General features: G+C 40.7%; 1 long non-coding RNA gene across 1 annotated transcript in view; it reads right to left on the bottom strand.

Annotated features, from left to right (window-relative positions):
• The window catches only part of LOC140737496 (uncharacterized), a 77,781-nt gene that overhangs the window by 33,417 nt on the left and 19,555 nt on the right, over positions 1-24,809 (bottom strand). The gene's annotated exons all lie outside the window — the stretch shown is intronic.

Genomic DNA, 24,809 nt, shown 5'->3' with positions numbered 1-24,809 from the left:
CAGAAAGGGGAGAAATTCATGGGTTCCTAAAGAGTGATAATATTCATAAAAAAGGCTGGCTACATCAGAAAGGTTGACATGATTACATAAAAGATAACTGCAATATGTATACTGAGCTAATTCAACAATATTTTGAAGCAAATATAAAGGCCAATGAGAAATGAGTACCAATCTTGCTGTGTTCATTGGCTTTAAGGGCAGACAGTTTGCTTTGAAGTTTGACTATTCCAACTAGACCAGCAGAAATTAGCTTGGCTGATCACATCAAAGTAATGCAGGAACATTTAGAACTGAAGCCACTGTTGATTGCAGAAATCTTTAAGTTTTGTAAATGGAATTAAAAGGAAGGGAAGACTATTTCAGTGTACATGGATGAATTGAAGAGATTATCTGAGCATTGTCAATTCAGTTATATGCTTAATGATGCACCAAGAAATTGTTTAGTTTGTGGAATTTTTAAAAGAAAACATTCAAAATGGCTTCTAACCGAAGCACGACTTATATTTAAATGGAACTTATATTCAAATGAAACAGCAGACAAAAACACAATTGAGTTGCAGTCAGATATAAAAGTGAGCATAAACAAAATTACAAAGTCCAAACAGAAACTAGCCTGGCTAATTTGTGTTCCTATTGTGGCAGAGGTTCACATACACTAGACAAGTGCAGGTTTAAGGGCAAAACTTGTAGAAAATGCAACAAAATAGTTCACATATGTACTACACTGTTTTAAGACCATGCTTTATTTACTAATACAGTTATGTTGTTGGGCTTTTTTTTTCCAGATTTACCTCAACATGCAAATCTATATAAAAAGTGTTCCTTTATTTACATTATACAATGGAGCCTTTCATATTTGCTGTTTAAAATAAAAACTCAGCTGATTAATAAGTTAGGCTTGTTGAATTAGCCAATAGGTTATGTCTTCCTAACTTTTCTAGAGAGAGCACGGGAAAAGAACAGGTAGCCATTTTCAAAGAAAGAGATAGGAGAAGAATGTAACTGGACAACAAATATAGCAGAAGAACATGATGAAATGCTCACAGAACACAGCTGGAAGAACAGATACTGATGTCAGAAAATCCTTGTACAGACTATGGGTTCAAGGAGAACGTGCAGATAACTTTTAGTTAGTTAGCTAGCACATGACATTGGAGAAAGTTCAACATTTTTTCCCTTGGACATTGCATTGATTTTTATTTATGTTTTGCTTGGACTGGATTTTCAGCGCAGAACTATTTTGGTACCATGAGTAGACAAAGTGAAGCATCTGGATTGATTATGCAAACATGCTCCAATGATTACATGCATGATATATATATATAAAATAATTTGCATGGCTGTATCAGTATTCATACAGGTAATAGTCTTATTTTCCCCTAGAAGAAACATTCAAACTTTTATGTTTTGCGTTTATCCAAATCATATTTACAACAGACCTGTTTATTTCTTGGAAACAGCCTTTTCATTGTTATTTCCATGCACTGGAGAGTTATGTTGCTCTTAGTTTGTATTCACAATAACAGCTAACCTGTTATAAGCCTAAAGTGAAAGAGTTATATATACAAAGTGTACATTAGGAAGTCAGAAATAAATGGAGAAAGAGAAGAGATAAAGATAAAAAGTCATGTTTTAGTTTCAAAGACAAGGCACTCATCTGCATACTGTTGATGAAAACTCTGACAATGATGAGAGTGCCACAGGACTGGCAAGACTCTTGTTCACAATTTGAAAACGAACAATAGGCAAGTGAATTGGCTTATACCAGAAGTGAACAGCAAATTAATTAAAATGGAATTGGATGCTGGTTTGGCTGTTTCACTTATTCCACAAAATTACTTTGAATGGCATTTAAGGATACCAAGCTGAAGCCTGCAGATATCCAGTGAAGAAGTTATTCTGGAGAAAAGGTAACTCCTGTGGGAATGACATTCATAACTGTGAAATACAACAACCAACAAGCCACTGAGATTGTATGTGGTGAAAACAGCAGGACCAGCAATGTGGGGGCATAATAGGCTGAAATAATGACAACTTGATTAGAGAGCCATCTACAATTTGCATGCCACGTCACCTGCAATAAAACCAATTGAAAGGAAATTAAGAAAGGCACTGGACAATGCCACAACTGTCTACATGCTGTACACCATGAACCATTGCACAATAGAGTGCAAACGGCGTTGCGGTCAACCTCTATGCCTCTGGTTAGATCGCATATTGGACCAAGGAAGGACCACAATGCTCAGAGGAACTGTGAAAGCTGTAGTCTGACTACAACAGTTTTTGTTGGTAACATTTCAGAGAAAGCTTCTGACATGTTAATCAGACAGTTACTTGCAAAATGTGACTTGTTTTCAAGCTGGAAGAGAGTTCAAGGAGCTTCAGGAAAGTTGTAAGCATTCGGCTTTTGCAAGTATAAGGAATCAGAATCTACTCTGCAAGCATTAAAGTTATTGCATGAATTTCAAGTGGGAGACAAAATCTGCTTGCAAATACTATGCTATGGATATTCGTATATTGTAGTTGTATTGTATATCGTGTATATAGTTAAGATGCATTCTATAGTGAGTTGAGTTGATAGCAAAGCAGGGAAGAGTGCTGTGTGTTTAATATTTCAATAATATTTGAGTAATCTTGTGTATATATATATATATGTATATTGTTTGGTTAAATATTCTTGTTCATTTAAATAATTATTTATGGGTTATATATAAATATACTTTAATTGCATACATCATGCACAGGCATTCCCTACTTCAAGTAAGCTCAAAGTTAGACCTGCATTTCTGGACTCCTGTGACTTCCTTTGAATTAGTTTATTGTTTTGAAGTTACAAACTGTAACAGGTAACTTCACTCACCTCAGTACTGAACTGGTTCCATATCTCTGAGCTCTCTTTCAAGGATTCTACAACTCCTGTTCTCAATATTATTTATTTATTATCATTATTATTTGTGCTTTTGCTTGTATTTACAGTGTCTTCTTTTGCAGATGGGTTCTTTGTTCTTTGATTGGTTCTTTGTGTGTAGCTTTTCATTGATTCTACTGTATTTCTCTGTTCTATTGTGAATATCTGCAAAGAAAAATGAATCTTGAGGTAGTATATAGTGACATATGTGTACTTTGATAATAAATTTACCTTGGATTTTGGCATCTCTTGTAATACGTTTCCACCTTGACAGATTGCTCTGGGAACATGGACTTTATGTTCCAGTTACCTAGGTGGCTGGAACTGAAACTACCATTCCTTTATCAATTAGATGATTCATGGACACGATAGAACATTTAGCAATCTGCCTAGGACTGCACTTTGGTGAATGCATTGGACGAAATAACACCTTTATCATCCATCCAACTGGTACAAGGATGCTGTCCTCATTATCACTTCTGGCTGTTGCACAAACACTGGCTGAACAGCATCATTGAAACAGATGGATCCACTTCGGAGTCTAATGTGCCAATTACGTTACTTCACATAAGGAAGGCAATAAAAGGTCAAGTCATCACAAACAACTTAAAATGAAGAACTGTTATGATTGCCCTAACAAAGTGATGGCATGCTCTTGGGAAACAAATGAGTTTTTAACATCTGACTGTATTGTGAAACCAGTGAAATCCATGGATGATTGCTTTTGTAACATTAGATTATTGAGCCTCATCCAATACTGTCTTTGTTCCCTAGGCTGTTTAGATATAAATAACAATCTAGTAGTTTCTTTTTGCAATTTTGTAATGAAGTCAACAGCCCTGTTAATGGACTGGACTTCAACTGATAATTGCAGTACAAAAGCATATATTTTTAAGAAAAATCCTTTCTTCTGTAAAGTATACTGCTTCTTCAGCATTTATTTCATCTTGTTTTGCTTTGCATCTAAGCAAGAAAGATATTCTAAACTTGATTGTATCGTGCACCCTATTATACTTGCATTAAGGAATCACATGTTTTCTACACTATCACCAGAGTACCAGATTTGGTTATACCCTGTTAACCATGATTAAATTAAGACATCTGACCTAGCTCTATGTCCTTGAAATTTATGTGCAACAAGCACTTCTATATTTGACAGTAATCAAGCACTGAAACAATACCACCAAAGATCTTGATGAAAGATGTTGAGGATCGGCTGGAAGGACAGACACACTAACACCAACATACTGGAGGAGGCCAACATGAACAACATTTCCACCATGATAAAGCATCACCAACTCCAATAAGTGATGTCATCTGGAAGCCTAACTCACATCTCCCCAAAGAGAACATTCACTCCCAGTTGAGGGAAGATCATCAAGCCCCTGGTGGGTAAAGAAACGCTTCAAAGATAACATCAAAATCAGCCTGAAGAAATTCAACGCGACCTCTAAAAACTGCAAAGACCTTGCACTCAATAGAAACACCTGGAGGAAATCTGTTCAAAGGGGATCTATACAACATGAGAGTGCCCTCTGCTGTGCCCCAGTGACAGTGGCAAGAGGAGAGGCTGAACAAGTACTAACCACAGCCACCATTTACTCTCTCCCACACTCTACCAAATATATGGATGCTGGATTGGCTCTACAGTCTCTTGAGGACCCACCAATAGACAATCCCTTAGGAGGACATCATACTCAACTCGAGTGATCACACTAGTACTACTACTACTAATCAAGCACTCACTAGTGCTAGATGTGAATGTCATTCAGTTGTACTGAATATAATTTCTTCACCCCTCTATGATCTTTTAGTTGACATGCCACATGATGAATGATTGATCCTGACTTCTTCAATGTTCTGCTTGTTTGAGGCAGTTTGTCCAAACACCTGATCATCAGGCTACAAAGCTGACCAGGCTTCTAATATACAGGTACAGTCATACGTTTTATACTGTCTAAAAATACTCATTAAAAATAACAAACTCAGAATCAGGTTTATTATCACTGACACATCACAAGATTACAAGACAAAGGAGCAGAAGTTGGCCATTTGGCCCATCGAGTCTGCTCCGCCACTCTACCATGAGCTAAAGTATTCTCCCATCTAGTTCCAATTTCCAGCTTTTTCTCCATATCCCTTGATACCCTGACTAATTAGATACCTATCAATCTCCTCCTTAAACACCCTCAATGATTGGGCCTCCACAGCTGTATGTGGCAACAAATTCTATAAATCCACGATGCTCTAGCTAAAAAAAATTCTCCTCATCTCAGTTTTAAATGGGTACCCTCCAATTCTAAGACTGTGGCCTCTTGTCCTGGACTCACCCACCAAGGGAAGCAGCCTTTCCACATCTACTCTGACCAACCTTTTCAATGTTCAAAATGTTTCTATAAGATCCCCTCTCATTCTTCTATACTGTAATGAATACAGTCCAAGAGCCAACAAATACTCCTCGTGTTAGCCCTTGCATTCCAGGAATCATCCTTGTAAATCTTCTGAACTCTCTCCAACATCAGTACATCCCTTCTAAGATAGGGGGCCCAAAACTGCACACAGTATTCCAAATGAGGTCTCACCAGTGCCCCATAGAGCCTCATCAACACCTCCTTACTCTTATACACTATTCCTCTTGAAATGAATGCCAACATAGCATTCGCTTTTCTTACTGCCGATCCAACCTGGTGGTTAACCTTTAGGGTATCCTGCACGAGGACCCCCAAGTCCCTTTAAACTTCCGATTTTTGTATTTTCTCCCCATCTAAATAATGATCTGCCTGATTATTTCTTCTTCCAAAATGTACAACCATACATTTCTCAATATTGTATCTCATCTGCCCACTTTGCCCACTCTCTTAAACTGAACAAGTTTCTCTGCAACCTTTCTGTTTCTTCAACACTTCCTGCTCCTCCACCTATCTTGGTGTTGTCTGCAAACTTAGCCACAAAACCATTTAATCCATAATCTAAATCATTGATATACAGTGTAAAAAGAAGCGGCCCCAACACCGACCCCTGCAGAACACCACTAGTAACCGGCAACCAACCAGAATAGGATCCCTTTATTCCCAACCTTTGCTTTCTGCCTATCAGCCAATGCTCCACCCATTCCAATATCTTTCCTGTAATTCCATGGGTTCTCATCTTATTAAGCAGCCTCTTATGCGGCATCTTATCAAAGGCCTTTTGAAAATCCAAATACACAACATCCACAGCCTCTCCCTTGTCAAACTTATTTAAGATTTCCTCAAAATATTCCAATAGGTTGGTGAGGCAGGATCTTCCCTTCATGAAACCATGCTGGCTTGGGCCTAATCTTGTCACGCACCTCGAGGTATTTCATAACCTCGTTTTTGAGGATTCACTCCGGTAACTTTACAACTACCGATATGAAAAAGGCTTCTTATGATGCCAAGCATTTTATATTAGTGTACAATTTGTTGTTTTGTGGTGGCAGTACAGTGCAAGACAAAAATTACTGCGTTACAACAAGAAATATAAAAAGAAATAAATAGTGCAAAATAGTCAGGTGGTGTTCATAGGTTCATGGACCATTCAAAATGAAAGAGGGAGAAGCAGTTCCTGGAATGTTGAGTCTGTGCTTTCAGGCTTCTGTACCACCTTCCTACTGGTAGTAATGAGAAGAGGGCATGTCCTGGATGGTGAGGGTCCTTAATGATGGACGCCTCCTCCCTTAGGCATTGCCTTTTGAAAATGTCTTCTTTGGTTGGAAGGCTCATGATCGAGCTAACTGAATCAAAAACCCTCTAGCTTTTTTTGATCCATAACAAAACAGGATGGAAAAAATGAAAAGGTATGATTAATAGAAAAAAGAAACACATGTTTAATCAATTCATTTGTATTTGAAACCTAAAGTTCATTCCACGAAATTTTCATTTCAGGTACACATGCAGCACTTCATTGATAGGGATCTTCCTAAATTTCTAAATAACTCTTTTGTCCTTTTTGGAAATTGAGATACAAAAATCAATGGGTTTCTTATTTCTTAATTTTACATCATAGAGAGTCTTTTACTCTGCTTAAACTGTACATTTTACAAAATCTGTACTGCTGATGAACAGCTGAAAATGTTCCCCCCCTCGTATCAAGGACTGTGTATCAACTTGTGTTTGCAGTGTTTTACAGAACTCAATCTAATGTGTAAAATTGACACAATGATCACAGAAAATTCCAAATGTTAATGTATAATGAAATTGTGATCATTAACTTTCTGCTCATTGTTTGATTTGAACTGCTGGCACAAATATTGTTGTATCAAGGTCTTACTGGACAAATATTTATGCTATGGCTTAAGAGCAATGCTTAATTTCTTTTCTTGTTCAGTTATTCATTGCTGTTCACATTTGAGTGAAATTTAGATTACATAGACAATCACACACCAAATTTGATTCATGATGAGTTTGCCAGCATGTAATACTAAACATTTTCATTAAAATAAAATGGCACGAAGTTCCTGCATAATGCATATAACACGACAAGCCTGCACCTGTTCTATTTCTTGTTAACCCACTAGTTAATTCTTTTCACACAGCTGTATTGGCCACTATCCCAGAATTGGCACTCATAAATACTTGACATTTAAGATGAACATTTTAAGCACTTAGACAAAACATATGTTCAGATCATGTGAAGACTATTAGTCCTTTTGATAGAAAACTAACTGATTAGTTACAAAACATTACTTTAAATTATTAGATTTCAAAATTGAGTTCCGAGAAACCTGTTTTAGGTCTTCTGAATACCTATTTTGCTGAAATTCTGCAAGGACACAAAATTTGAGTGTTCCTGTGCTGTACACTATGTTCAGAAAGGCAGAAAGAGCAGATCATGCCATTTATTTCAATTTAGTACTGATTGAACCCCACAGTTGGGAGAACCAGTTAATCCCATGTGTTCAATTCACATGAGAAACCCAGCCTTTATTAGCAAAAAGAACACCACCAATCCACCAGTCCTAAAGTATTTAGGTGTTTGATTTCCTCGTGAGTGGTGGCTTGTTTTGGTGAGGCAGAGCTAGATTTATAAACAGATTGGAGCCTTTCAGAATTTTTTGGTGGGCTTCAGTCATTGTGATTTATTAGGCAATTTGCAAAGGTCAATGAAGCTAGGTTTAAGCAGAGTGGTCATTGTTTGGGTGTGGACACTGTTGGAGTAGTTAGTTTGAGGTATCAGCTCAAGAGACTTGGGTGAGAAGAGGCAAAGGCTTTAGGTAAGTTTTCTTTTCTTTGTCCATTGGATGACCCAGTAGTGTAGTGGTTAGCATAGCACTTTACAGCACCAGTAACCTGGGTTCATTTCCCACTGCTGGCTGTAAGGAGTTTGACCAATCTCTTTGTGGACGTGTGGGTTTCCTCCAAGTATTCTGGTTTCCTCCCATATACAAAAGACAAATGAGTTAGTAGGTTAATTGGTGAAATGGGTGTAATTAGGTAGCACGGACTCGCAGAGTTGGAGGAATTGATACCATGCAGTATTGCTAAGTACAAAATAAATAATGAGTGCACCGAGGATGGATCCAGGGTCAGTAGTGTGTTCATGTGAGATGTGGGAACTCTGGGCAACCTCAATTTCTCAGTTCTCTCTGATAATGACATCCAGCCCTGGCTTCTTAAAAACCATGTTGGGGAACTGGAGGTATAGCTGGATGACTTTTGGTTCATACCGGAGAGTGAAAAGGTGATAGATAGGAGAAACAGGAAGGCAGTCACCCCTAAGTTGCAGGAGATAGGTAGCTGGGTGAGAGAGATAGGGAATAGGCAGTCAGTGCAGAGTACCCTTGTGGCTGTTGGCCTCAATAATAAGCATAATGCTTTGGATACTGCTAGGGTACAACCACCCAGCAGAAAAAGTCTGGCTCTGTAGTTTAGAAAGGAAGAGGAAGAAGTGAAGTGCAGTTGTGATAGAGCATTCCATAGTTAGAGGAGAAATGATGAGTTTCTGTGGGCATGAGAGGGTTTAACTAATTTGGCAAGGGGATGGGAACCAGAGAGACAGGGCAGAGGGTGGAGGAGTTCGTATACAAACAGATGCAGCATCTCAGGAGACCATGAAAAAGGATAGGCAGCTGACAGGACAATATTGCAGTCAGTGGGAGGGTTGAAATGTGTTTTTGAACACATTTGTAAGTTCAACAGTTTAGAAAAGTGATGATAAAGTAAAATGGATGCTGGGTGCAGGAGAGGTTTGGAAAGGGACAATAAATCAATTTCTGGTAAGATGGAAGCAAAATTGAAAAGGGAGATGAATACAGGATTGAAGGTGTTATACTTGAATGCACACGATACACAGTATAAGACCTTGTAGCGCAGTTAAAAATTGTGGGCATCAGTGAGTTGTAGCTGAAAGAAGATCACAGTTGAAAGCTTAACATCGAAGGATACATATTGTATCGAAAGGACAGGCAGGTAGGCAGAGAGGAAGAAAGAAGTGACCTAGAATGCAAAGATGTAGAATCCTTGTGGGTAGTGTTACGAAACTGCAAGTGTAAAAGGTTCCTGATGAGAGTTATATACAGCCTCCAAACAGTAGCCAGAATGTGGGTTACAAATTACAATGAAAGCTAGAAAAAGCATGCAATAAAAGGCAATTTTTATGATAGTCATGAGGAATTTTAATATGCAGGGAGATTGGGAAAATCAGGTTGGTGCTGGATCCCAGAGAGGATTTCTGGAATGCCTACTAGTCATAGTAATAGATTACAAAAAATGGCAGCTGAACTCAAATATTTTGTATCAGTCTGCACTACGGAAGACACCAATACCATGTCAGAAATTCAAGTGTCAGGAGAGAGAAGTGACTATAGTTGTCATTATTAAGGAAGATGTGCTTGCGAAGCTACAAGGTTTGAAGGTAGCTAAGTAACCTGGACCAGGTTGACTAGACCCCAGGGTTTTGAATGAGGTAACTAAAGAGTTTGAGGCATTAGTAGTGATCTTTCAAGAATCATTAGATTCCAGAGTGATTGCAGAGGACTGGAAAATTAAAAATGTAACTCCATTCCTTAACAAGAGAGGGAGGTATAAGATAGGAAATTATAGGCTAGTTAGCCTGACTGCAATTGCAAAATGTTGGAAGCACATGATAAAATAAATCAAGTTCAGCATGGTTTCCTTAAGGAGAAATCTCGCCTGACAAATCTATTGGAATTCTTAGAGGAAGTAGCAGGCAGCATAGACAAAGGAGAGTCCATGGATGTTGTTTACTTGGATTTTCTGAAGACCTTTGACAAGGTGCCAGGCTGCTAAAAAAGTCAAGAACCCGGCGTAGTACAGGAAAAATACTAGCATGGATTGAAGATGGACAGACTTGCAGCAGGAAAAGAGGAGGAATAAAGGGCATCTTTTCTGGTTGGCTGCCAGTGACCAATGTCATTGTTGGGATTGCCAACCACGTTACTGTAGATATCAGTGATTTTGGTGATAGATTTAATGGCTTTGATACCAAGTTTACAGACAATACAAAGATAGATGGAGGTGCAGGTAGTGTTAAAGAAGGGAGTCTGCAGATAGGCTTAGACAGATTGGGGAAATGGGCATAGAAGTGGCAGATGGAAGTGATTGGTCATACACTTCAGTAGAAGGAATAAAGGCAGAAACTATTTTCTAAATGGAGAGAAAATTCAAATATCAGAGATGCAAAGGGACTTTGGAGTTCTCGTGTAGGATTCCTCAAACTTGCATTTTGACGTATGAATGGGTGGCAAGGAAGGCAAATGAAATGTTGGCATTCATTTCGAGAGGACTAGATATAAGAGCAAGTAGGTAATGCTGATGCTTTGTAAGGCATTGGTCAGATCACACTTGGAATATTGTGGGCTGTTTTGGGCCCCTTACCTACGAAATGTTGTGCTGGCATTGGAGAGAGTCCAGAGGAAGTTTACAAGAATGATACTGGGGAGGAAAGGATTAACATACGAGGAGAGTTTGTTGGCCTATCTGCAATTTCTCTGGCAATATCTGCAGCAGTTCGATGTCCCACAGTATCACTTGACAATCTTCTACACGATAGCATCAATGTTGGAATTATCTGTGAACTTACTAACCCACCCATCTACATTTTCATCCATGTCATATATTTATACAGAGCTAGGGTGCCAATGACTTTTGCACAGTACTATAGTAATTTTATGTACTGTACCAGTGCTACAAAAAAAAAACCATGACATAGATGAGTGATGATAAGCCTGACTCTGATATGGGTCTCTGTTGTGGACTGAGAGTGGGAAGGGACAGGAAAAGGGGAATCATGGTTGGGAAAAGGGGAAGGGAAGGAGCGGGAAATACAAGAGAGACAATCAGTAATTATGAATAAACTAATTGTTTGAAATCATATTACCTTGTCTGGTGTCTCAGAGCTGGAAGTGATTTTAAACCTGTAAAACCCAAAATCCTGGCACTTCTCTGCTACCTGTCCCCGATCCCTCCCACAGTGCTCCACTCTCACCATTATCAACATCCTTTGCTCATGCTAGATTTACAAACTACCCTCCACTTCACATTGACAAATGCAGTACTGGGCAGAAGTCTCAGATATAGATATATTTTGAGAGAGGAAGCGAATCACAGGTCTGTGAGTGAGATTTGTTTATTTATTTATTTATATATAAATGGAGCGTTCGCAGGCTTTTGGCATTTTTCTGGTGGTCCAAATCAAATTGTAATTCATTAGTAAGGGCAAATAAAAATAAGGCAGGGCCAAATGGAGTGACCTTTGTGTGAGTGGACCAGTGTTAGAGTGGGGAGTCTAGTTCATCAGGCTTCAGCGAGACCAGGCTTGGGCAAGGTATATATCTGGTAAGTTTCTTCTTCTTCATTCGTCATTCTTCCTCTATTTGTACATAGAACAGTGAGGATGGCTCCAGGGGCTGTGTTGTGTTCTTTGTGTGGAATGGGGAGATTCTGGGAGACCTCCGCCACCCGCATAACAACATCTGTGCCAGGCACACTGACCTGCAGCCCCTCAGAGAACATGTTAAAGAGCTGGAGCTGCAGCTTAATGACATATAGCTCATCCAGGAAACTGAGGAGGTGACAGACAGGAGATAAGGGGAGGTGGTCACCCAGGTACGTGGGTGACTGTCAGGAGGAAAGGAAATTGACAGCCAGTGCAGAGTACCCTTGTGGCCATTTCCCACAATAACAAGTACAATGCTTTGGATACTCTTGGTGGGAGGAGAGGGAGATAATCTCCTGGGGGAGGCAGCAGCGATTGGGTCTCTGGCACTGAGACTGGTGCTGTGACTTGGAAGGGAAGGTGAGAGAAGAGGAATGTAGTAGTGATAGGAGATTTCATAGTTCGAGAAGTAGACATGATAGAGACAACCAGATGGTACGTAGCCTGACAAGTACCAAGATCATGGACACCTCAGATTGTGTCTACTGCATTCTAAAAGGGGAGGGTGAGCTGCCAGAAGTCTTGGTACATATTGACACCAATGACATAGTTAGGGAAAGAGAGGAGGTCCTGAAGAGAGAACTTAGGAAGCTAGGTAGAAAGCTGAAAATCCAGGGTAGTGATCTCTGAATTTCTGCCTGTGCCATATAGCAGTTAAGGTAAGAATAGGATGATTTGGCAAATGAATCTATGACTCAGCAGCCTGTGCAGGGGCAGGATTTCAGATTTCTGGATCATTGAGACCTCTTCTGGGGCAGGTCAGACCTGAACAAAAGGGATATGTTATACTTGAACCCAAGGGGGAGCAATATCCTTGCAGGCTGGTTTGGCAGTACTGTTGGGGAGGGTTTAAGCTCACTTGACAGGGGAATGGGAAACAGAGTTAGGGCAGTTAATATACAAGCAGAGGCAGTGTGTAGTGAGTTTGTCATGAAGGACGGGCAGATGATGGGGCGAAATCGCAGTTAGTGGGATGACTGGCAGTGTAACATGTGGAGAGAATTGAAAAAGGTGATGAATACAGGACTAAAGATATTATATCTTGATCTGAGCAATCAAGGTGCCAGGGTCAGGACATGTCCAATTGAGTCCTCAGCATTGTTAAATGGGGAGGGGGCAGTGAACAATGACATAGGTAGGAAGAGTGGTGAGGTTCTGCAAAGTGAGTTCACGGAGTTAGGTGTTAAGTTAAAGGGCAGGACCTCCATGGTTGTGATCTCAGTATTGTTACTCATGCCACGTGCTAGTGAGGCCAGAAATAGAATAATCATACAGTTTAACATGCGGCTAAGGAGTCAGTACAGAAGGGAGGGTGTCAGATTTTTGGATCACTGGACACTTTTCCATGGAAGGTGGGACCTGTACAGAAGAGACAGTTTGCACCTGAACTAGAGGGAGACTAATATCCTAGTGGGAAGGTTTACTATTGCTGCATGCAACAGTTTAAACTCGAGTTGCAGGATGATGGGAACCAGAGTGCCACAACAGATAGTGGAGAGTTTGTGGAGGTAGATGTTGTTAAGACCTCGGACAAGGTCAGGAATCAAAAGGTTGAGCATGGTGGGACTAATGTCCTGAGCTGCATATATTTCAATGCAAGAAGTATTGTAGGAAAGGTAGAGGATTTCAGGACATGGATCAATACATGGAATTATGATATTGTAGCCATTAGTGAGACTTGGTTACAGGTGGGGGAGGACTGGCAACCCGATATTCCAGGATTCCATTGTTTTAGATGTGATAGAACGGGAGGGGTTAAAGCAGGTGGGGTGGCGTTCCACTTCAGGGAATTCTGTTGGTGTAATGAAATGGTAAAGGCTGGGGAGTAAAGCAGTTTTGAAGTCAGAACAAACTGAAAGATGTTGGTGTCAATGTTCTTCTTGTTAGGCAGTAAGACATAGGATCAGAATTAGGCCATCTGGCCGTCGAGTCTGCTCCATCATTCAATCATGGCTGATCCTTTTATTTTTCTCTTCTTCAACCCCATTTCCCAGCTTTCTCCCCATAACCTTTGACACCATGTCCAATTAAGAAACTGTCAATCTCTGCCTTAAATACACCCAATGACCTGGCCTCCACAGTTGCAAGGAGCAACAAATTCCACAAATTCACCATCCTTTAGCTAAAGAAATTTCTCCGCATCTGTTTTGAAAGGGCTCCCCTCTATTCTGAGTCTGTGCCTTCTTGTCCTAGACTCTTCCACCATGGGAAACACCCTTTCCGCATCTACTTTGTCTAGGCCTTTCAACATTCAAAAGGTTTCAATGAGATTCCCCCCTCATTTTTCTGAATTCCAGCAAGTACAGATCCAGAGCCATCAAAGGTTCCTCGTATGATAACCCTTTCATTCCTGGAATTATCCTTGTGAACCTCCTCTGGACGCTCTCCAATGCAAGCACACCTTTTCTAAGCTGAAGAGCCCAAAACTGTTCACAATACTCAAGGTGAGACCTCACCAGTGCCTTACAAAGCCTCAGCATCACATCCTGTCTTCGTATTCTAGACCTCTTGAAAAGACTGCTAATATGGCATTTGCCTTCCTTACCACCGACTCAACCTCCGAGTTAACCTTCAGGGTGTTCTACACAAGTCCCTCTGTATCCTGAATTCCTGGATTTTCTTCCCGTTTAGAAAGTGGTCTGCACATTTATTTCTACTACCAAAGTGCATTGCCATGCATTTCCCAACATTGTATTTCATTTGCCACCTTCTTGCCCATTCTCCTAATCTGTCTAAGTCCTTCTGCATCCTACCCATTTCCTCAACACTACGTGCCCCTCCACCAATCTTCATATCATCTGCAAACCCAGCAACAAAGGCATCTATTCCATCATCTAAATCATTAATAAAAAGAAGTGGTCCAACACTGACCTCTGCGGCACACCACTAGTCACTGGCAGCCAACCAGAAAAGGATCTTTTTATTCCCACTTGCTGCCACCTAACAATCAGCCAATGCTCTAACCATGTTAGTAACTTTCCTGTAATACCATGGGCTCTTAACTTGGCAAGTAGCCTTATGTGTGGTACCTTGTCAAAGATCTTCTGTAAGTCCAAATATACCACATCCACTGCATCCTCTTTATTTATCCTACTTGAAATCTTCTCAAAGAATTCCAACAGGTTCATCAGGCAGGATTTCCCCAGAAGGAAACCATACTGACTTTGTCCTATCTTGTCTTGTGTCACCAAGTACTCCATCACCTCAACTTTAGCAATTGAATCTAACATCTTACCAACCACTGAAGTCAGGCTAACTGGTCTATAATTTCATTTCTGCTACCTTCATCCTCTCTTAAAGAGTGAAGTAACATTTGGAAAATAAATGTGAAGAATGTAATTTATTCAATGGTGCACAATCCAAGCAGTGAAATTGAAAGGAAGTTTCCTTCAGAATAGAGCTGAAGCTGCATTTTAATACAATAGTTGTATTTGGATGCTAATACAACTTCAGATTCAGTTTATTGTCATTTATAAACCACAAATACAATGCAGTTAAAAATGAGACAATGTTCTCCGGAATGATATCACAAAAAAGCACAAAACAGACCACACAAGAAAAACCACATAACGTTTGGTAATCCCCAATCCAGAGTCCGGAGAGGCTGCTGCGTATCGATATCGCGCTACCGTCTTAGCACGTTCCCCGGAAAGGAACTACAAACCCATCAGACAAACCTAAAGCTACAAGACCTACACAAAACCACATAGTTACATATAGTTATAGTTAACATATAGTTTCAACAGTGCAGACAATACCATAATTGATAAAAGACTAACTGATGAAGACCACATAATTATAACACATAGTTTCAACAGTGCAAAGCGATACCGTAATCTGATAACGAGCAGTCGATGGCACAGTTTAAAAGAAAGTCTCAAAGTCCCAACAGCCTATCATCTCACGCAGACGGTAGAAGGAAGAAAAACTCTTCCTACCATGAACCTCCAGCGCCGCAGCTTGCCGATACAGCACTTTGGAAGCTCTTAGAGAACTTCTAAATTCTTTGGGAACTTCTTAGAGTAACACTAAAGCTGCACTGTTTCACCAGATTGCAAGTGTAAAATTAACTCCTACAGTTGATAGGACCCAGTCTGGTATTTAGTCTTGTTTTAATGGAAACACATCTGGTAATATGAATCAATTTCTCAGTATTTTTATATTGTATTCAGCTAATGTTTACTTAGTGACTCAGAAAATGGGTATCAAAGAACATAGAACAGTATAGCACAGGAACAGCCATTCAGCCCAAAATACGTTGAAACAATTAAATTAATAATCAAATTCTAACTAAGCTAATCTCTTCTGCATAGACAACATCCATATCCTTTCATTTTCCTCTTATTCATATGCCCATCTAAAAGTCTCTTAAAAGTCCCTAATGTTTCTACCTCTATGACCATCCCAGGCACTCACTACTTTCTGTGTAGCAATCTTGCATCCCCCTCACCTTAAATGTATACCCTCTAGTGTTAGACATAGGAGACCGGGTGACAGTCAGGAAGGGGAAAGGGGTTAAACAGCCAGTGCAGAATACCCCTGTGACCCTCCCACTCAACAACTATATAACACTTTTGATACTGTTCGGAGAGGGAAAATGACCAAGTAGAGGAAAGTCATAGTAGTCTGGTCTCTGGCAGAGAATGACTCTGTGACTCAGAAGGGAAGGGAGGAGGAGAGGTGTGCTGTCATGCTAGGAAATTTGTTAGTTAGGGGAGCAGAAAGGAGATTCAGTGGAAGAGAATGGAATTCCAAGATTATATGTTGCCTTCTAGATGACAGGGTCCGGGACATCTCGGATTGAGTACTTATGTGGGAGAGTGAGCAGCCCAAGGTTGTGATCCATGTGGATATTCAATGACATAGATAGGAAGAGCGATGAGGTTCTGCAAATTAAGTTTAGGGAGTTGGGTGCCAAGTTAAAGGACAAGACCTCCAGGGTTGTGATGCCAGGATTGCTATACATACCACACACTAGAGGGCAAGAAATATGAAGATCGTACAGATTAACATGTGGCTAAGGAGTTGATGCATGGGGGAATGCATCAGATATTTTGGATCATTGATCTCTCTTGCAGGAAAAGTGGGACTTTTATACAAAAGATGGCTTGCACCTGAACTGGAGGGGGCAGTAATATCCTAGCAGGAAGGTTTGCCAGTGTGTACAGGGTGGAGCAGGGTGTGGAGGTTAAACTAGTCTTGCAGGGAGATGAGTACCAATGTGCTAGAACAGATCGTGGGGACTTCGTGGACACAGATGTTGATAAGACCTCACAAAGTCAAGAATCAAAATACTGAGCATGGTGGGACTAATGTCCTGAGCTGTGTATATTTCATAGAAACATAGAAAACCTACAGCACAATACAGGCCCTTTGGCCCACGAAGTTGTGCCAAACATGTTCCTACCTTAGAAATTACTAGGCTTACCTATAGCCCTCTATTTTTCTAAGCTCCATATACCTATCCAAAAGTCTCTTAAAAGATCCAATCGTATCCGCCTCCACCACCGTTGCCAGCAGCCCATTCCACGCACTCACCAGTCAGAGTAAAAAAAACTTACCCCTGACATCTCTGTACCTACTCTCCAGCAACTTAAACCTGTGTCCTCTTGTGGCAACAATTTCAGCCCTGGGAAAAAGCCTCTGACTATCCACATGATCAATGCCTCTCATCATCTTATACTCCTCTATCAGGTCACCTCTCATCCTCCGTCACTCCAAGGAGAAAAGGCTAAGTTCACTCAACCTTTTCTCATAAGGCACGCTCCCCGATCCAGGCAACATCCTTGTAAATCTCCTCTGCACCCTTTCTATGGCTTCCACATCCTTCCTGTAGTGAGACGAACAGAACTGAGCACAGTACTCCAAGTGGTGTCTGACCAGGATCCTATATTGCTGCAACATTACCTCTCAGCTCCAAAATTCAATTCCATGATTGATGAAGGCCAATACGTCGTTTGCCTTCTTAACCACAGAGTCAACCTGTGCAGCTGCTTTGAGTGTCCTATGGACTCGGACCCCAAGATCCCTCTGATCCTCCACACTGCCCAGAGTCTTACCGTTAATACTATAATCTGTCATCATAGTTGACCTACCAAAATGAACCACTTCACACTTATCTGGGTTGAACTCCATCTGCCACTTCTCAGCCCAGTTTTGCATCCTATCAATGTCCCGCTGTAACCTCTGACAGCGCTCCATGCTATCCACAATACCACCAACATTTGTGTCATCAACAAACTTATGAACCCATCCATCCACTTCCCCATCCAGGTCATCTATAAAAATCAAAGAGTCAGGGTCCCAGAACAGATCCTTGAGGCACTCCACTGGTGACTGACCTCCATGCAGAATATGACGTGTCTACAACCACTCTTTGCCTTCTGTGTACAAGCCAGTTCCGGATCCAAAGTAATGTCCCCTTGGATTCCATGCCTCCTTACTTTCACTATAAGTCTTGCATGGGGTACCTTATCAAAAGCCTTGCTGAAATCCATATACACTACATCTACTACTCTTCCTTCATCAATGTGTTTAGTCACATCCTCAAAAAATTCAATCAGGCTCGTAAGGCACACCATGCCCTTGACAAAGCCATGCTGACTAATCCTAATCATATTATACCTCTCCAAATGTTCATAAATCCTGCCTCTCAGTATCTTCTCTATCAAATTAACAACCACTGAGTTAAGACTCGCTGGTCTATAATTTCCTAGGCTATCTCTACTCCCTTTCTCGAATAAATGAACAACATCCACAACTGTCCAATCCTCCAGAACCTCTCCCGTCTCCATTGATGATGCAAAGATCATCATCAGAGGCTCAGCAATCTCCTCCCTTGACTCCTACAGTAGCCTAGGGTACATCTCATCTGGTCCTGGATGTAAGAATATTCATTCTTTCAATCAAGAATATTGTGGGAAAGGCAGCTGAGCTCTTGGCATGGATGAACACATGGAATTACAATATTGTAGCCATTAGTGAGACTTGGTTGCAGGAGGGGCTGGACTAGCAGCTTAATATTCTGAGGTTCTGTTGTTTTAGATGTGACAGAGCAGGAGGAATTAAAGGGGGAGGCGTGGCATTACCATTCAGGGAAAATGTCACAGCAGTGCTTGGTCAGGACAGACTGGAGGCTTTAGAAAGGTATGCACACATTACTGGGGCTATATTATTGACCACCCAGAAATTCATGGGATTTAGAGGGACAAATTTGTAGGGAAGTTACAGAATATAGCAAGAAACACAAGGTTGTTGTAGTATGTGATTATAACCTTCCACATATTGACTGGGACTCCCATATTGTAAGAAGACTAGATGGGATAGGACTTGTCAAAGTTGTTCAGGAAAATTTCCTTAATCAGTACATAGAAGTCATAAGCAGAGTGTGTGATAATTAATTGCCTATTAGGGAATGAGACAGGTCAGGTGACAGAAGTTTGTGTCGGGAACATTGCATCCAGTGATCATGAAACCATTAGTTTCAAAATGAATATTGAAAAATATAGGTCTGGCCCACAGGTTGATATTCTAAATTGGAGAAAGGCCAATTTTGATGTTATCTAAAAATATGGATTGGGACAGGCTGTTTTTTGGCAAATGTGTACTTGTTAAGTGGGAGGATTTCAAAAGTGAAATTTTGAGTGTAAAAAGCTTATATTCTGACAGGCAAATACAAAGTAAAGATAACAGACTTAGGGGACCTTGGTTTTCAAGAGATGTGGAGGCCCTGGTTAAGGAGAAAAAATGGTGGTGCATTGCAGGTATAGGCAAGCAGGAACAAATGAGGTGCTTATGGGGCTCCTCCCCAGGGACTGACAAGTTGCTGCCTTGAACCAAGTGGGAGGCAAGTGCAGAAATTGCAGAGGCCCCAGTAGAGATATTTAAATCATCCTTCGAGAGGTGAGGCAGCAGAGGATTGGGGGATACCTAATGCTTAAGAAAGGCTCTAAATACAAACCAGGAAATTACAAGCTGGTGAGCTTGACATGGGCAATAGGAAAATTATTGGAAACAGTTCTAAGGGACCAGATATATGAATATTTGGATAGGCAGGGATAGTCAGCATGTCTTTGTGCATACTAGGTTGTAACTAACCAATGTTATAGTGTATTTTGAGAAGGCATTCAGGCAAGTTAATGAAGGTAAACAGTGGATGTTGCCTACATGGATTTTAGCAAGGCATTTGACAAGGTCCCGCATGGGAGTGAGGTTCAGCCGCTAGGCATTCAAGATTAAGTATAAAATTGGATTAGACATCGGTTTTGTGGGAGAAGCTAGATAGTTGTTGTAAATAGTTTTCTCTCTGTCTGTATGCCTGTAACTAGTGGTGTACCACGGCGATCAGTGCTGGGTCCGTTGCTGTTTGTCATCTATATCAATGATCTGGATGATAATGTGGTTAACTGGATCCGCAGATCTGTGGATGACACCAAGACTGGGGGTGCAGTGGACAGTGAGGAAGACTATCAGAGCTTGCTCTGGGATCTGGGCAGCTGGAAATATAGGCCAGAAAGCGGCTGATAGAATTTAATGCAGACAAGCGCAAAAATTGCTCTTCAGTAGAACCAGGGTAGATCTTACACAGTGAACGGTGGGGCACCGAGGAATGCAGTAGAACATAGGGATCCCAGAGTACAGTGGCACAGGTGTATAGGGTCATTAAGAAAAGTTTTCGCACATTGGCCTTCATAAATCAAAGTACTAAATACAGGAGATGGGATGGTATATTGAATTTGTATAAGATGTTGGTGAGGCAAAACTTGGAGTATTGTGTGTAGTTTTGGTCACCTACCTACAGGAAAGTAAATAAGGTTGAAAGAATACAAAGAAAATTTACAAGGATTTTGCCAGGACTGGAAGACCTGAGTTATAAATAAGGTTGAATAGGTTCGGACTTTATTCCTTGGAATATAGAAGATTGAGAGGAGACTTGATAGAGGTATACAAAACTATGAAGACTAGATAGGGTAAATGCAAGCAAGCTTTTTCCACTACCCCTCTCTCAATCAAGTCTCTGTAATGCCTACAACATCATAGTTCCGTGTACTGATCAATACTCTTAAGTTCATCGCCTTTACCCAGAATACTTCCTCATTAAAATACACACACTTCAAACTATTCATTCCATCATATTTATTACTTTTCTCTTGTCTGTTTTTACAGGCCCTGACAACTGTCTTCCTCTCCATCTCGCCATTTTCTGACCTAGTGCTCTACTTCCCACCCCACCAGCACTACATCTCAACGGGAATCGTGTTCTGATTAAATATGAAGTGGAGGAGAAAGAACAGAAAGATGTCAAGCAGGCGTGCTGTCACTGCTGATGGATCACAATTGACAACCATAAACACGATTATGCCCGTTCATACATGAGTGAGGACCACATTAGGAGGAGGAATTTCAATTAAATTAAAATAGGATGGGTCCCGTTTACCTGACAGATTAGTGGTAATTAATAAAACTATACATTTCCCCATATTTTCCTATGAAGTATATTGCTAAACCATTCTTTTCTTTAATATACACAAGGAAAGCAAAAACAAAGCAAACTTTCATTTTTGTTTAAACGGAGTTCTACTTTTCAGGGCATAGATTTGGATGCTCATGTCACAGGGATTAATAATTCAACCAGAGGAACTTCAGAACCCTTTTTAATGCTGCATTGGACTACAATCTACTTCACATTTCAGATATTCTGCCAATGAGGAAAATAACAGCCAGCAGGAAAATCTATCTAGATACCAAGAGAAAAAGCCTGGAGAACAAGCAGGCCCACATAAGATTAGCAGTTCTCCACCTACTCCACAGGACTGACTCAAAACAATATCAAGCATAAAATACACTCAGAAAAAAATAACCCTTGGAAACAAAAGAAAGGAAAATCCATCTTCTGTACAAACAAGAACTGCAAAAGAAACATTTGAAAGATGATGATGATGATTTAATGTTGAAATAAATGTTGGGAACCTTTTTCTTTTCCATTTATCTGGCCAAAATGGTGTGATTGTTAAATTTTGGATTGTTGGTATTTCAGCCCCTTTCCACTAGCTGACTAGCCCAAGGAACTCCATGCCCAACACCCAGGTCTCATTAATATGAAATTAATTAAGTGATTTTCAGGGTCTATTAGAACAGCACATATTAGGAAGCATGGTTAGTATAGGGTTTGAAATTTCTTTACAAAGATCACCATGTCATACTTTTGCTTTCCTTCCTGGTATATAAAACCTGGCTTCAATTGTAGATAAACACCTTATCTTGTCCACTTTCGAAGAGGATATATATTTTCGTACCATGTGCCACTATGTTGGACTTAATGGAGTGGACCTCCTGACCTAAATGAGGAAGATAAGTAAAGAGAAATAGCATTTTGAGATGTCAGCATACCCAAGGAAATTAACAGTATAATTTTATATTTACATCTTGTATTTTAAAGAGATGGTTACATGCTGTATAAGGATATTTAGATTGGTAATCTCTAGCTCAGAAAGCAATAATGAAAAAAGATTATAGATCTGACTGTCTTTCCAAGTCACATTATTTGGAGGATTAGACCAAACAACTGAAATACATGGAACACAAGGAAATGGGCAGTCGACAACTCAAATCCTCAAGCCTGTCCACCATTCAATGTGAACAAGGTTGATCTACACAAATTTCCTCTTTAGTATCAATTCCCTGATCTATTACAAAATTATCTCCATCCTCCTTAATAGCCCCAAGGATCCAGCCTCAACACTCTGGGGCAGAGAATACCAGAGATTCACCACTCTCATGTATCTCAATATTAAATGTCTGCCCCTAATCATGTACAGAAACATCTTTATATTCACCCTACCGAATCGTTACCAACCCTGTACTCACCCCCCTCCGATCCTAGCTGTCGTTTGTGCTGGAACATTTTTGACAACTCCCTCCCATTTTTTGATCTCTCTCTCTCTCTCTCTCTGATATAATTTATAAACCCACTGATTCTCACAGCTACCTCTTCCCACCCTGTCACTTGTAAAAAAAAAAATTTTAAAAAATGGCACCACCTATTCTCAATTCCTCCATCTTCACAGCATCTTGCCTCAGGATGAGGCTTTTCATTCCAGAACCAATGAGATGACATCCTTCTCCAAAGAAAGGGGTTTTCCTTCCTCTACCACCAACACTGACCTGAACCGTATCACTTCCATTTCACACACATCTGCCATCACCCCATACACCCACCACCTCAACAGGGATAGGGTTCCTCTTGTCCTCACCTACCACCAGCCTCCGTGTCTAGCATATAATACTCCGTAACTTTCACCACCTCCAGCGGGATCCCACTACTGAGCACACCCTATGCAATTCCCTTTGTCCATTCATCCCTCCCCACTGATTTCCCTCCTGGTACTTAACCTTGCAAGTGGAATAAGTGCCACACCTGCCCCTGCACCTCCTGCCTCACAACCATTCAGGGCCCCAAACAGTTTTTCCAGGTGAGGCAACACTTCACAAGTGAGTCTATTGGGGTCATCTACTGTATCCAGTGCTCCCAGTGTGGCCACCTGTATATCACTGAGACCCAACTTATTGAAGATTGGAGACCACTTTGCCGAGCACCTACCAGAAAAAAAGCGTGATCTTCCAGTGGCCACCCATTTGAACCCTTCTTCGCATTCCCATTCCAACGTGTCAGTCCGTGGCCTCCTCTACTGCAGCATTGAGGCCACACGCAGGTTGGAGGAGGGATACCATATATTTCGTCTGGGTAGCCTCCAACTTGATGGCATAATCATTGATCTTTCGAACTTCTGGTAATTACCCTCCCCCACAACCACCTTCCCATTTCCCTCTCTCACCTTGTCTCCTTAACTGCCCATCACCTCCCTCTGGTGCTCCTCCTCCTTCTCTATCTTCCATGTTCTTTTACCATCTCCTTTTGGAATCTCCCTTCATCTCTTTTACCAATCGACTTCCCAGCTCTTTACTTCACCCCTCCCTCCCCAATTTCACCTATCACCTGCCACCTTGTACCTCTGCCTCTCCTCCTCCCAGCTTCTTGCTCTAACTTCTCATCTTTTTTCTCAGTACTGATGAAGGGTCTCGGCCCCAAACATCGACTATTTGCTCTTTTCCATAAATGCTGCCTGTCCTGCTGAGTTCCTCCAGCATTGTGTGTGTGTGTTACTCTGATAGTTACCCTGCCATTCCCCTTGAGGATTTTGTATGCTTCAGTAAGATCAACCCCTATTCTTTTGAATTCCATAGAACATAGATCAACTTTCCTTAGCTGGTTACGACAGACAGCCTTATCAAACCAGGAATTCATCTAATGCAGAGTTTCCCAACCTGGGGTCCACAGACCCCTTGTTTAATGATATTGGTCCTTAGCATCAAAAAAATGTTGGGAAGCCCAGATCTAATGGGTCTCACCTGAACTTCATCCAAATCTAGTAAATAAGAGGATCAAAACTATGTACTGTGCTCTTGGTGTGGCCTCATGCGTATCTTGTACAATCATAGCAATACCTATCCATTTCTAAATTCCAATTCTCTTGCAATAAATTCCAGACATAATGAGAATATTACTTTCACTTCATTGAAATTTCTCTTCTAAAACTAGCCACAACATGTTCTATCAATGTTTTCAGGTTGGAATTGGATTGATATTAGAGGATGCCACAGAATTGTAGGATTCTGGGAAAGGAGTCGAGAAATGGGACCATTTTGATAGCTTAGGCAAAGAGGTGGTGTGGGCTCCAAGAGGCCAAAACATTTCCTTTGGCACAGCTACAATTTTATAACTTTATGGTCATGCCTCCTATGGAAGAGAGACACTGAGTAGAGGTGAAGGTCATCCCTTGTGCTTTTCCTGTTAACTCCCTGATGATTAAAATCATTTAATCTGCTTCCAAATAACAGCTTGCTTTTTTTTGCAATAATGAGAACTTGTAACTCCAAGTATAACAGTGAAAACAGCAAGTCTCGTCAGGAGTGATTCACTGATTGA

Source organism: Hemitrygon akajei, chromosome 13 (genome assembly GCF_048418815.1).
Source record: "Hemitrygon akajei chromosome 13, sHemAka1.3, whole genome shotgun sequence".
Classification (NCBI taxonomy): Eukaryota; Metazoa; Chordata; class Chondrichthyes; order Myliobatiformes; family Dasyatidae; genus Hemitrygon; species Hemitrygon akajei.
This window is presented reverse-complemented; position numbering and strand designations above follow the sequence as displayed.